Source organism: Perognathus longimembris, chromosome 22 (assembly GCF_023159225.1).
Source record: "Perognathus longimembris pacificus isolate PPM17 chromosome 22, ASM2315922v1, whole genome shotgun sequence".
Classification (NCBI taxonomy): Eukaryota; Metazoa; Chordata; class Mammalia; order Rodentia; family Heteromyidae; genus Perognathus; species Perognathus longimembris.
Window position 1 is genome coordinate 27,358,513 of NC_063182.1, and position 14,827 is coordinate 27,373,339.

The window sequence follows — 14,827 nt, forward strand, 5'->3', positions numbered from 1 at the left end:
AAGACAGTGTGCAGTGTGTAAATACTTTAAATTATTATACTAGAAAAATAAAGTTACCTACCATGCTGTGGAATGTTTGCTCTGTAATTACAGTGCCACCTGCTGGTGAAGCTTAGAAACAGCTGTGACAGGGAGAGGGGCATTACAAAATTCCCATCATTACTGACCAGTTTGGACCGCTTGCCCACTAACTCATTACTACTGCTGTAGTTTCGTTTCTTTATAAGCCTCAAGCTGTTGCAAATAAACCAGCGTGTGAGATTGGCCCACTAATATGGTGCCAAAGATCTGTCTTCTGAACAGTGTGCAGATTTCTAGACTAGGGCATCCAGGACCCAAAGACACACTAACTATGCAGAGTTGGAATCCATAGAATGCTGTGCACATCAGTTAATTAAGCAGTCTGTCAGCTGAATGTCGCAAAGCAGGTCCACGAAACTCCTGCCTTTTCTAATTGAGAGCTTTGATGGCTGGTATTTCTTGGATCCACTTTTAATTTCAATAATGAAAATTCGAACTCCAACTTGTGTGCGGTGGGGGGGGGAGGGGAGTGTACCCATACGCATGCGCGCAGGCACACCAGCCCTGGGGATTGAACTTGGCCCACACACTGTCCCTGAGCGCTTTTGCCCAAGGCCGATGCTCTACCGCATAAGCCACAGCTCCACTGGTACCTCTTGATAGTTGACGGGAGATAAGAGTCGGAGGAGTTGTGAGTTGGCTTGCTCTCAGTTTAAGAGAAGGATTCCAGGCATGGTTTTCCCAATGAACACTCTTTCTTGGGGAGGAAAAGGAAAGAATACTGAAATAAGATGGCACCGAATGTGAGCTCTTTATCCTGTCAACTTTTGTTTGGAGTTCAGAAAAGATGTAAAAATTTACCTGGGAGGCAGGGTTGCAACAGACAAGAGCTTACAAATCAAAATGACAAATCTGGAATGCATTCCAGTTATAGTTTGAGCCGCAAGGCCCTTCCTCGGGGTTTTGTTTGTGTACATGAATTTCTCTTATGTATTGTGTATTGGAGAAGGTAGCATGCCATCATGGTCAAGTTTACAGGGTATGGGATTATAGTTTTGTGTTTAAATCTGTCTACTTTCTTCCTTGGGCATCCTTGGACATGCTAGGACATGCTCAGACTTCAGTTTCCTCGTCGTTGGTGAGAATCCTACCAGAACAGCACACGTGAAATGCTCCCATTCACATTCTGAGGGCAAATTGTCACTTTAACTTGCTTGGCATAGTGCCACATATAGACCTTTAGACACTACATTAAAAACTACCTGAAGTGAAAAGCTTTTATGTTTATTTTGAGGAACTGGAAACCTTCTGAGCTGTTCCTAAATTTAGGTTTACATTTAAGCCTCTGTGTTTAAGAATTTCAGTATGGGGGCTGGGAATGTGGCTTAGTGGTAGAGTGCTTGCCTAACATGAATGAAGCCCTGAGTTCGATTCCTCAGCACCACATAAACAGAAAAAGCCCCAAGTGGCACTGTGGCTCAAGTGACTAGCCTTGAGCAAAAGGCAGTCAGCGACAGTGTTCAGGCCCTGAGTTCAAGCCCCAGGACTGGCAAAAAAAAAAAAAATTGATATGCGTTAAAGTTTCACAGAGTATAGACACATCCAAGAAGGAAGCTTCCAGGAAAGCACCTCAGACCAAATCTAAACCCTGCACATGAGCTTCTCTACTGCAGTGACTCCCCAAATCCCAGCCCCTTGCTAGGGTAATAACCCTGGCTTGTAAGCACCCATTGGCCCTGGACAACACTAGGAATTAAGAGTAAAAAAGATAGAATACTAAGACAAAGCTGCTTCTAGTTAAATGACTGGGATTTGCTGCCCCTGTATGTATACAGTTTAGTGAGTCTATGTCTGGGTTGGTTAAAATCCATGTTTTCATAGGTTGAGTGACACATACAAGGTGTAGAAGCACGACATCAGTGCCCTCTTGAGAACCATCACTTTATCTAAAGAATATGCATGAAGGCCCCGTATCTCAGAACTGCTTGAAGCAGAAAACAGAAAAAGAGACCACATGCTATGATGAAATTGACCCAAGCAGCAAAGTTCTTCCTTTCTGATCTTAAGGTATTTTTCCGATGTAAGGAGAAATGCTTTGAGAAGTTATACACACGTGCGCAGTAAGAAAACTAAAAAGAAAAATGTCCTAGAAATGGGAACCCCGAAGTGGCAAAAATGACAAAAGAATGCAGGAGAGATGATTCCCAAGAGCTGGACACAGTCAGTTGGAGACAGGCTAGAGAGGCGAGGCTGCAAGCCAGGTGGAGGTATTCACGGGAAAGGCAGTGAGGGGCATGGAAAAATCAGGTGTCTTCTGTATACTTCCCCTAAAGTTCATCACACACTTGTCAGGCATTGGAAGAGTAGGCTAGTTAGCAAAGCTGTCTTGTTTTGTCAGCAAATCCACTGTAAGTTGGCTCTGGCACGAGGATGTGGAAGGAGGCGCTTACTGTAAGATGTCAGGGATGTCTTAGGGAACCCGAGGACAAGGATACCAACAACACACAGAGCTGGTAATCAAGGTGGGAAGTGGCTCTCGCCTCTAGTGCCAACTCTGCAAGTTCTTTCTTCTCTCTCACTTCAGGCTGATTTCTCTGCCTCCCAAGGACTCGTCGTGGAAGCCCATCTCAGTGGAAACCCTTCCATGCGCCTACGGAGTTCTCTCCCCGAGGGACAGCCTGTGCGGCTCAGTTTAGTCATATAAGACATTGCACCAGAAGAACAGTGAGCACTTGCTTAGAGTTGTGGGAAATATGTCAGAACCTGGCCCTTGGAAGATAAACATTCCACCTGCAATCTTTCTTATCATAGTTTGGTTATTAACAAAATGAACGTCTTCATCTTTTTTTCTCAATCAGGTTTATAGCTAAACATAAGCCTGTTTTGTGTTTACATGTCACTAGATGTGCCTCCATGCATGTGTAGTGTTGATAAAGCTTTATGTAAGGTTCAGCATTACTAATCACTTCATCAGTATACGCTGAAACTTGTCCACTTATCAGAAACACTTTCTTTGGCAATCATGAGCTAGGATTACAAATTCAATTTACAAAATAACTCATTCAACTGCATAGACATTTCATTCAGTAGGAAAATTCGGCTAAGATTAATATGGAAAGGAAAGAACTATTTATCTAGCAAATGCTTATTAGCTACACATACCTGGTGAGTCGAAACACTGTTTTCAAGGTTGAGTAAGGGCTGGGAATATGGCCTAGTGGCAAGAGTGCTTGCCTCCTACACATGAAGCTCTTGGTTCGATTCCCCAGCACCACATATATGTAAAACGGCCAGAAGGGGCACTGTGGCTCAGGTGGCAGAGTGCTAGCCTTGAGCGGGAAGAAGCCAGGGACAGTGCTCAGGCCCTGAGAACAAGGCCCAGGACTGGCAAAAAAAAAAAAAAAATCAAGGTTGAGTAGCCATATTTCCTTACAGGTCCCAAGTTAGAGTCTTACAAAAAAGCAATGTTACCTTCAACTTACATTGTTCAACTTTGAAGTTTTCAAGTGGGCTGTAGGTTTTCATTCATCAAGTGTATGTCATCTCTATGTCAAGTTCAATAGAGTTCAAGTACTTCCTCCCATGGTTCATGATTCCTTGGATCTGATTCCTTGTCACTTCCCACACAGAAGTCACCTGGGGTGGCGGTCATCTGAAGACTCAATTGTTTGACATACGAGATGGCAAGCTCAAATGACAATCCAGAGGTGGCTGTCCCCTGAGAGACTGGCCCAGACTGGGAACTAGAGTGATTTCATAGGCTTTTTCGCTGGGTCCATTAGCACATGATTCTCCTAGAACGCTGTCTCTGAGAAGGAGCATGGCAGAAGTTAGCACACAGAAGGATCAGGGATTCTTTTTTTAATGATGGAAGATCATGAATTAAACGCAGGAGCCAGCAGTTCACTGCCACTGCGCTCTACTTTTCTTTTTTATAGTACTAGAGTTTGAACTCAGGGCCTCGGGCTTGTTTGGCAAGTACCCCCAACCCTTTTTCCTTTAGTTATATTTGGGACGGCCTCATTCTGCGGCTAGCCTCAGACTGTGATCTGCCTCCAGACAGAATCCTTCCTAAATGAAATGTCAGGCACACACCACCGTGCCCAGCCAGGATCTACTGAGCAAAGGACTCCCAGCACATAGCCAAAGTCGAGGACATACAGAACAACCTGCCTCTTGATAGTGGGGAGAGGTTAGGCCACAATATAGAAGGAAATATGGAATTAAAGATACCGTCAGACATCTTGGAGAAACACCATTTGGAACAGGTAGAAAAGTCATCATTACAAGGAAGGTTTCACTTCACATTTATAGCCTAATTCTAAGACTTTCAATGCAATGAATCATCTTGTCCCTAGCAAACAAATAGGTCTTATCTATGACCCTTTCCTAAGGGAAAGGAGGGAATATCTCACTTGGAAAGGAACTCTCCCCGAATGGCAAGACAAGTACTAGTTCCGGTCCAACTTGTACACAACATATACCCACACCCCTGATAGCACAGAAGCAAGATGTTAATATTCAAGGCAAGTTAACAAGCCCAAATGTTAGTGATACTGAGTCTAATGCCCATCTTAGGATGTTTCATCCTTTCAGTTTTTCACTAATATAAAAAGCCAATAATCTATCAAATCCATTTCTATGATCCTGGTTATGTGCTTTCAGATATAAAATAGCATGGAAGCTGAGTGTGCGAGGCTTATACCTATAATCCTAACCACTCAGGCATCTGGATCTGGTGTTTCCTGTAAACAAAGTCTCTTTCCCCTTTTCTGCTTCTTGTCCCCAGTGTCAGCCTTGCTGCTTGCTATTTATGAGCACGGACATGGCTGATGCCCCCCCCGCCCCCCCCCCCGCCCTCCATGATGAGATTACAAAGAAAGTAGCAGGCGCTTGGCTCACTGGAGGGCAGTGTGAATCGACTGTGTACGTGTACTGGGTGTGGGGTCGTGAGTTCTAGGGCAGGCTCAGATGGCTCCAGGAAGAAGGTCACTTCCCCGGCCTGCCTCTGACCCCAACGAAGCAATTTATTTATCACTAGGATCATGTCATTCTTGCTTGACCTGAAAGGAAATCGAGCAAGCCAATAGACAATGCAAACATGGCCCTCTTTGAGGACTCCCCACACGTTTCGATGCTTAGTTAAAACTTTCCTAGGCCTCTGTACATCACCTTGACAATACAATTAAATGTGAACATTTTTCTTAGGGGCCAAGGTGATAGAAGTGCAGAATGAAATTTTAGTAAAAATGCCGAATGACTTGTTTTTCAGAAGAGTAAGTGGATCTGTGTTCCAAACACCATTTCATTCACCTTGTTAATGGCACCATCAACAAGCTTGCAAATGGTTTTCTGGTTACGTTGGAAAGAATGGACACCACCAAGTAGACAGCATGATCCAAAATGTATAAAATTTAAATAGAGACTTTTTGTTTTTAGTAAAGGGGGCTGTGAAATCCAGGACCTCATGCCTGCTGGACAAATGTCCTACCTTTGACCTAAATACCCAGCCCTTGAAAACACTCTTAAGAAGCTGGGCCTGTCATCCTAGCTACTCAAGAGGCTGCGATCTGAGCAGCACAATTCAAAGCCAGCCCAGGCAGGACAGTCAGTGAGATGGTTATCTCCACTTAACCACCAAAAAACCAAAAGTGGCACCATGGTTCAAAGTGATAGAGCACTAGCCTTGAGGCAAAAAGGTCAGGGACAGTTTCCAGACCCTGACTTCAAGACCCACGACCCACCAAAAAAAATTCTTAGTGTAATATAATATTGTATCCGTTGTATGTTAGAGAACACTTTCTTGACAGAAAAATTTGCTCGAAGGGCTTTCGTTTTCTTTGTAGACTCTGTGTCCCTTATTGCTTGGGGTTCTTATTCTGCCTCTGCAGTTCAGGCTTTCTGAGCTATTCTGACTCACTTTCAAACAATCTCAGCTGTCTTTATCCAAGCTTCCTACTAAACTATGAAGTTCCTGAAGAAAAGAAGATGGAGGCAACATGTCCACATTTCAGAGAAGAGAAAAGAAATGTTCCTTACACTCCAGCCATGCAATATGAAAACAGCAAAGGGAAACCCTGATTGACACACACACTCTTGCTCTAAGGGCAGGCAGGGGAAGTTGCTGATGAGGATCTAGAACATTCCAGCGCTGGGTCTTCACCATTCCTACCTCCTACCTTGGATGACTCATTTCTACAGTCCAGTTTATCTGATGCTGCACACCTGGAACGCTTGCTGAACTAGTATACATGTAAAACAAAATAAATTTCAAAGCCTTTCTCAGCATCTCTTTCTTCGGCATGAAAGCTTTCCCTTTGACGTATAATTCAGAGTAATGTTATGTAATATGTAAATTAATGAGTTCCAAGATCAATTTTCTAGCAAGCTCAACTGTCTAGAACATGCCCAATAATAAATAAGAAGATAAAAATACTACCAATGTAAAGCATGAAAGAAAACTTACAGAATAGGACTCACAAGAGAATCTCTCTGGGCTATTACTCAGGACTTACTTCAGTTCTACATATAATTCCTATATGTTTAATCAGCCTCTTTCTTATTTATTCAACCTCCTATTCTCCCAGAACAAAAAGATGACAAACATGCAAAAGAAGAATAAAGGCTGATAGAGCCAGGAATACTGGCAATAACTCACACTAAACCTGGTGATGGCCTTGGATGCAGACGAGAACTTCAAAACCCCCTGCTGACTAAAAGACGCCTCATGCTACTATTTGAGGCTGAAAGCATCCCAGCATGCCCTAGGGCAGACTCAGTGAAACATAGACACAGACAAGAACTTATGTCATATATTGGATTTACCTAACTCAAAGGCAATACGATTGCTCATTCTACCAAACCTTGCAGTAAAAATTACTATAATGAAGAATTTCACTTGTGCATTTATGAAAGAAATTCAGAGCCACTATTATTTGCTAAAATCTACTGCTGTCCCTTTTGGTTTTTAACTTTAGGTAATTGAAGCCTGAAAGATGCACTATCTACTTGCCAGGCTAGATTTACCTCCCCTGGTGCGGGGATGCTAAGCTTACTCCCTGATCAGTGCTCCCCTTTTCACCCTCTCCCCTGGGCACCGGAGCAGCAGGCGGCCAAGGTGGAGCGAAGGGACACGGGCAAGCCTAAGGTGACGTGGCCAACCGAGATCCCCTTTTCCTCCCTCCTTACCCACCAAGGAAGCCAGGCGCAGGCTTCGGAGAGCAATCCAGTTTAATCGGGAGGGGCTCACAGTAATAAAGTAGTGATGCCGAGGATTGAGCATGAGCTGGCGATAGGCTGGCGAGCTTGTCCGTCCAAGAGCAGCTCCCAAGGACCTCCCTCATGGGCTAACGTCACTTCCCATAGTACCGCCCTCTGGGCAAAGCGCTCGAAAAGGGAGCACACATGCTCGCTGGCGCAAGGTGGGGATGGTCTCAAAGCTATCCCTTCTTGTTCCAGACCCAGAAGGAGATAGGTGTGGCTCACTTCCACACTGCCCAGGGCTGGGGGAAGGGCGGCGTCTCGGGAGCGCTCTCCTCGCCCTTCCCCACTTAAGGCCAAGATGAATCCCCAACATCTACTCATTCCTCGGATAACCTAAGCTCCTCCTGCACTGAGGCAGGCCATGAAGCTAAGGAAAAACCAAACCACAGGCTCAACGCCAGCAAGGTCCCTGTAGCCCGTTGCCTCCCAACAAATTGTTTGTGATGTGACTGGGGATGGTGCTGAGACACAGCCTGGTAAACTCATTGTTTAGCTGGGTACTGGTGGCTCACACCTCAGGAGGCTGAGATCTGAGGATCATGGTTCGAAGCCAGGGCAGGAAAGTCTGTGAGACTCATCTCCAATTAACCCCCAAAAGCTGAAAGTGGCACTGTGGCTCAAAGTGCTAGAATGCTAGCCTTGGGCTAAAGAGCTCAAGGACAGTTCCCAGGCCCTGAGTTCAAGCCCCAGGATGGACAATAAGTAAATGAACACATAAATAAACTTATTGCTTGTGTTAGAACTAAGAGAAACGTAGAAATAAGATATCACAACCTGGTGATACATTTCTTTTTCTTAATATAGGGAATGAATATATATATATATATATATACATTTCAGCTCTAGACAATGTGAATCATATACCTGATTGTCCCTCCAATTATGCTTCTTTCTTCATCAGAAAACTCAAAGCCAATGTCAGCACAAAGAGGCAATTCTCCTCATTCATGTGAAGGAATTCTTCTGTATATTATGTTTTCAACATAGCTATTTTGGTCTCGCTTTCTATACCAGTTTGCTATTTCCTTCTGGAAACCTGTATGTGCATATGCTAGACACTGTTATAACTATATTACATATATTACAGACATTACATACAATACATTACATACATGCAATACATGTGTGAGTGTAGTTCTCACACTGACATATGGCACCATTTCCATTTGTAGATGACTAAAACCAAGGCAGTGGGATTAGTCACCAATATCTTAGTCTGTTTGCTCTTGCCATAACAAAACTCCTAAGACTTAGTACTTTATAAAGAAAAGAGGTTCTTGAAGCTGCAGGTTCAAGATGGAATGGTCACATGGTCTTGGCTTCTTGTGAGGGCTTTGTGCTATCTCTTGCGTGGTAGGAAAGCAGAAGGGCAAACAGGCCCTTCTAGAAGGAAAAGCACGTGTGCAAAGGACTTAAGGAAAATATCAAATTCCTTTTTTTGTTTTTGTTTTTGTTTTTTTTTTTGCCAGTCCTGTGCCTTGGACTCAGGGTCTGAGCACTGTCCCTGGCTTCTTTTTGCTCAAGGCTAGCACTCTACCTTTTAAGCCACAGCGTCACTTCTGGCCTTTTTGTATATATGTGGTGCTGAGGAATTGAACCCAGGGCCTTCATGAATAAGAGGCGAGCACTCTTGCCACTAGGCCATATTCCCAGCCAAAATATCAGATTCTTAACCTGCTCTTGCAGTCACTAGCCCGCTTCGTCAGGAGCTACTTTGATCCCTTCAGAAGGATTTTCTCTCCTGTGACCCAGTTATCTTTTAAAAGTCCAACTAACTCTCACCATCATCACATTGGAAGTCTGCCACACCCAAATTCTGGGCGTCAAGACATAAGGCACATAGCCTCTTTCATCCACGGGACACCTCTTCAGCAAGTACAACTATATATGGCAATTCACCAATGAGTAATAGAGTTACTCAAAGTGTCATTAGCACAGATGTCCTCATTTCCACATATATCACTCTGTGTGTGCGCATGCACACACATGAGCACCTGATTCAAGTGGTTTAAAATCATTTTTTAAAAATTTCTGAAGCCCTCCGGATGCCTTGGGGTCTTTGGCATCTCAGTCCCCCCCCCCCCCCTGGTCTCCTGGGGGAGGCTGCTCACTTCTTGCTTCATTCCCTGGAGGCCTGTGCACGCCCTGGCGTAGCTTTACTTCATAGGAGGAAATAAGAATTCATTGCCATGTGCTGAACGCCCCCCATTGTTCTTGTTTCTGGCTAGTTGAACCATGAATGGCTCCAGATCAAGTCCTCCAAATCTCCCCAAAACTGCGCACCCAGGAAGCAGCCAAGAACATGCAAGGGTTTGCTTCTGGGTTTTCAGTGCAGCATGCTGTAAAGCACCTTCCTCTCTCCTTCCCTCCCTCCCTCCCTCTCTTCCTTCCTCCCTCCTTTCTCTCTTTCTCTTTTTCTTTGGTGGTCATGGGATTTGAACTCTGAGCCTGAGTGCTGTCCCTGAGCTCTTTTGCTTAAGGCTAGCACTTTACCACTGGGAGGGACAGCTCCGCTTCCAGTTTTCCCATGGTTAATTGGAGATAAAAGTCTCATGGGCTTGTTGCCCAGGCTGGCTTCAAACCATCATCCTCAGATTGCAGCCTCCTATATAGCTAGGATTATAAGCCTGTGCACTAGTCTTGAATTTCTGACACTCATGAGGCATCTGGACTAACTAGATGAGTATAGTTGATCTTGAATGAGTCCTGTCCTCATCTTCTCTTCTTTCTCTGCTCTCTTTTCCTTTCCCTAACCTTTACCTTTTCCTATTCCATTTCTTTCTTTCCCTTTCTTTTTCTTCTTCCTCTTCTTCTTCTTTTTTTGCTAGTCCTGGGGCTTGAACTCAGGGCCTGAGCACTGTCCCTGGCTTTTTTTTGCTCAAGGCCAGCACTCTGCCACTTGAGCCACAGCGCCACTTCTGCCTTTTTCTGTTTTATATGGTGCTGAGGAATCAAACCCAGGGCTGCATGTATGCTAGGTAAGCACTCTACCGCTAGGCCACATTCCCAGCCCCCCTTTCTTATTCCATTCTCTCGTTTTTGGGGTTTTTGTTTTGTTTTGTTTTTCTTTGGGGGGAGATGGAGTAATTTTTTTGAGTCATAATTTCAATAAGTCTAGGTTAGCCTGGAACATACAGTTGTCCTGACTCAGCCCCTGGAGAAGAATTCTGAGATTACAGTCATGCACACCATACCCAGCTGAGTCCTTTTCTTTGAAAACCCAATATTCCAGCCAGGCACTGGTGGCCCACACCTGTAGTCCTAGCTACTCAGGAGGCTAAGATCTGAGGATCTGGGTTCAAAGCCAGCCCAGGGAAAAAAGTTTGTGAGACTCTTATCTCCAATAACACTACTCAGAAAACCAGAAGTGGTCCAAGTGGTAGAGAGCTAGCCTTGAACTGAGGAACTGAGTGTCAGTGCCCAGGCCCAGAGTCCACGCCCCAGGACTGGCAACAAAAACAAAACAAATAAATGAAAATAACATAAGATTATATCTAATCATTGTGTTCGTATTATATTAGGAAAGACTGGTGGAGAAAATATGTCAAAAATTAATTTAAAATACTTAAAGGTGATGTAAACAAGAACAAGCAATAAATATACAGAAATGTGGAGGCAAATACCAAGGGAAACAAAAGCTCAAACTTTAATTGGTTGTTTATGAAGAGTAGAGATCAGAGTCTCACAAACTTGCTTTCCCAGACTGGTTTTGTATAGTGATTCTCAGCCTCCCGAGTAGCTAGCAGTACGCGTGTGTTCTCCTCAGATGATGGGTTTGCCAATTTAATTTGCCAATTTAATTTTTTTAATGTTAAAATAAATACTTTAGCCAGGTATTGGTGACTCACACCTATAATCCTAGTTACTCATGCGGCTGAGATCTGAGAATTGTGGTTAGCAGCCAGCGTGGGTAGAAAAGTCCATGAAACTCTTATCTCCAATGAACCACCAGAAAAACAGAAGTCAAGCTGTGGCTCAAAATGGTAGAGGACTAGCCTTGAGCAAAATAGCTCAGGGACTGTTCTCAGACCCTGAATTCATGACTGACAAAAAATGGATGATGATGATGATGATGATGATAGATAGATAGATAGATAGATAGATAGATAGATAGATAGATAGATAGATAGATGATAGATGATTGACCTTGTACATACCTTATAAATTTGAGTGGTGAGATTAGTGATAGTTTTATCTAATATTTCACTATTGTAATAAATTTCTATGCTTTTAGAGGTTGAACTGCATTGGTCTGCATCTCAGCTAAACTGAAATATTGTCTTTGCTTTCTGGTATTTGCAATGTTTGCATTTTTCACTCATTGTTACCATGCCAATTGAGAAAAAACAGTTCACTAAAGATTAAAGGTAGCAAACTGTGGCACAGGTTAAAAGTCAACAAAGAACAGCGCTCCAGTGTGAAAATGCCCTGTGAACCTAAATGTGCAGACCTTGCACGCACAGCTGAGTCTATGTATGTTATGATTTTGCACAAGCAGGCAAACAGAAAGTGAGTAAGTACTCTGACAGATGGAAGATAAATGAACTTTATTGGAGTATTGATCCGGTGCCACCAGTTCCAGTGCATTCTCTGTTAAAACACTGTCTATAGTGACACACAGTCCAAAAGGGTTTCATGGAGAGTGGCTCTTCTGGTAAAATCAATGTGCTTTACAAAACAACACAAAATTATGCTATTAATCCACAATTGTTTTCAGACAGCATATAAGTTAGTAAAGTTTGAACTGATTTTTTTCTCATATGTATATGCTGGCTACACTTTATTATTGTGAAACTTTTGAAACCAATGAACACAAAGAATCATACAGTATTGCAGAGAGAGCAGTGTAATTGTGAAGAAAACATAACCCAAAGGGCATGAGTGCCTTACCAGCTATCAATAACTTACATACTGCTGAGTGTAATGGTGCCCACCTGTAATTACATCACTTGGGAGGCCACGGGAGGGGGATCATCAGATCAAGGTCAACCTAGATAAGATAGCACAGCACTATCTCAAAACAAATGTCACTTTGCCTCAGAATTTAAAAACGGCCAGTGGCAGCTCCAAATCTAGCTAGCTAGCTAGCAAATCGACTACTGAAATCAGTGGGAGAGAATAACACATTCAACAAATGGTGTTTGAACTGCTACTCTTGCCTATGAATTAGGTTGATCCTACTTTGAGGTCCGCCTCAGCAAAAAGCTAGCAAGACGCCATCTCAACAACACAAGCTACATAGGGCGGCTCGCGCTCGAAATTCCAGCTACCTGGGAAGCATAGGTTAGCAAAGAGAGTGGTCTTTTGCCAGCCCTGGGCAAAAATGCTAAATCCTATCTGCAAAGCAATTAAAGCAAAAAGGAACTAGTGGTGTGAGATTGAGTGGGACTGGGCCTGCTGACCAAGCAGAAGCCCTGAGCTCAACTCTCAAAACTGGGGGAAAAAGAAAAAAAAATTCAAAATGAGAAAGGGTGGAAAGGTGAGCAGATAGATCAGTTCCTAGCAGTCGAAGAATTAGTACACCAGGCTGGGAATGTGGCTTAGTGGTAGAGTGCTTGCCTAGCATGCATGAAGCCCTGGGTTCGATTCCTCAGTACCACGTAAATAGAAACGGCCAGAAGTGGCAGTTGGCCCAAGTGGTAGAGGCTAGCCTTGAGCAAAAGGAGCTCAAGGACAGCGCCCAGGCCCTGAGTTCAAGACCCAGGACACGGAACATGTCTACACAAGTAGCGCAAAGAACCATTTTTTGTTTTCTATAATAACAATAAAAGAAATTCCACTTTATTTTTGGGTTTGTTTTGTTTTGTTTTGTTTTTGGCCAGTTCTGGGCCTTGAACTCAGGGCCTGAGCACTGTCCCTGGCTTCTTCCTGCTCAAGGCTAGCACTCTGCCACTTGAGCCACAGCGCCGCTTCTGGCCATTTTCTGTATATGTGGTGCTGGGGAATTGAACCCAGGGCCTCATGTATACGAGGCAAGCACTCTTGCCACTAGGCCATATCCCCAGCCCTCCACTTTATTTTTGAAACTTAGAGCTTCCTTTTTAAATTCCAAAGGTAAAAACATGTACCTTCCCGCCTCCCTTTTGAGCTGGTACTGGGACTTGAACTCACAGACTCCTGGTCTCACTTGGCCTTTTTGCTCAAAAGCTGACACGATAACTTGTACCACTCCTCTACTTCCAAAAATAAAAGATATGCATAGGAGAGAACTTCTAACTCAGATTGGCAGGGCCCAGACCAGTGAGCTCTCTAAAAGAGGAAGTCCTATGAGGATAAAGATTTAATAGTAAAATGGTCCAACAAACACAGGAATGTAAATTTATGTCCAACCTAGAATTTTAAAGACTATTAAGGAAGATGTCAGAAAAAAAAGTAGTTGCTACAGAAATACCTCCTACATATGCATTTGTGAGTGTGTGTGTACGTGTGCACGCCCATGCGTGTGCTGGCACTAGCACTTGATGGCTCAAGTCTGCTACTGTACTTGAGCCCCAGCTGGTCTTGTGGTTCTGTTTGGTGGCTGATGGGAGAGGAGTCTCACTGATCTTGCCCTGCAGTGCTCTCTCAGCCTCCTGCGCAGCTCGGATCCAGCCGGGAGCCACCAGCGCCGGGCTGCAAACACATCCTCCAAGGCTCAATTCCCCCTCCCTTGTTGCCAGCATGCTAGTGAGAATCTGCTTGGCGGAGTTAGTGATGAGCCAAAGAGGAAGAAGACACGGGGTCTAGGAACAGGGAAGGGAAGAACCGAGCAAAGAGCCTACAGCACGGCTGAGCTGGAGGAAAACCAATGAGCAAGAGGAAAGGCCACGGGGCTCTGGCGGACTTCTTAACGAAGATGAGATGAGTACTGTGCTTAGTATATTTGAAAATATTAATTAGAGACTCACACAATTAGGGGAGCCTTCGAGCTCCATTGCAGGGCATAGAAAGCTAAGTATGAAATAAGGCACAAGTCACAAGGAGGAGAATATCGTAAATTTGTAATCACTGTGCCCCCTTGAGGGTTTGTTGTTCTTCTTGTCTTCCAAAGATTTGACTACAGATGGGCGTCACCATACCCAACCTCACTGTGATAAATTCATGAGCAATTTCTCAGTTCCCTCTCACTGTAAAACTTCTTGAAAAAGAAGTTGCTATTTTCTGTACCTCACATGCTTCTTTTAATGTGGGAAAGTATTTTGAGACCTTAACACCAGGAACGAACCTAATAAAACTCAACTCATAAAGCAAAGAAAATAGGATGGATTTGACTACCATTAAGATTTCTATTCAATAAAAGTGCCACTATTTAATAACAGTGCCACTTGCAGCCTTTTCTGTGTGTGTGGTGCTAAGGAATGGAACCCAGGGCTTCATGCATGCTAGGCAGGGACTCTACCACGAGGCCACATTCCCAGCCCCCATGGTGGTTTTCTTACTGGTGTGACAGATGCCTGGGGAGGAAAAAGAGGAGAGGAGAAATTGGAGGAAGCGGATATTAGAAATACAAATTACCAATAAAGAAAGTGAGTGTGTGTGTGTGTGTGTGTGTCTTTCTTAGATT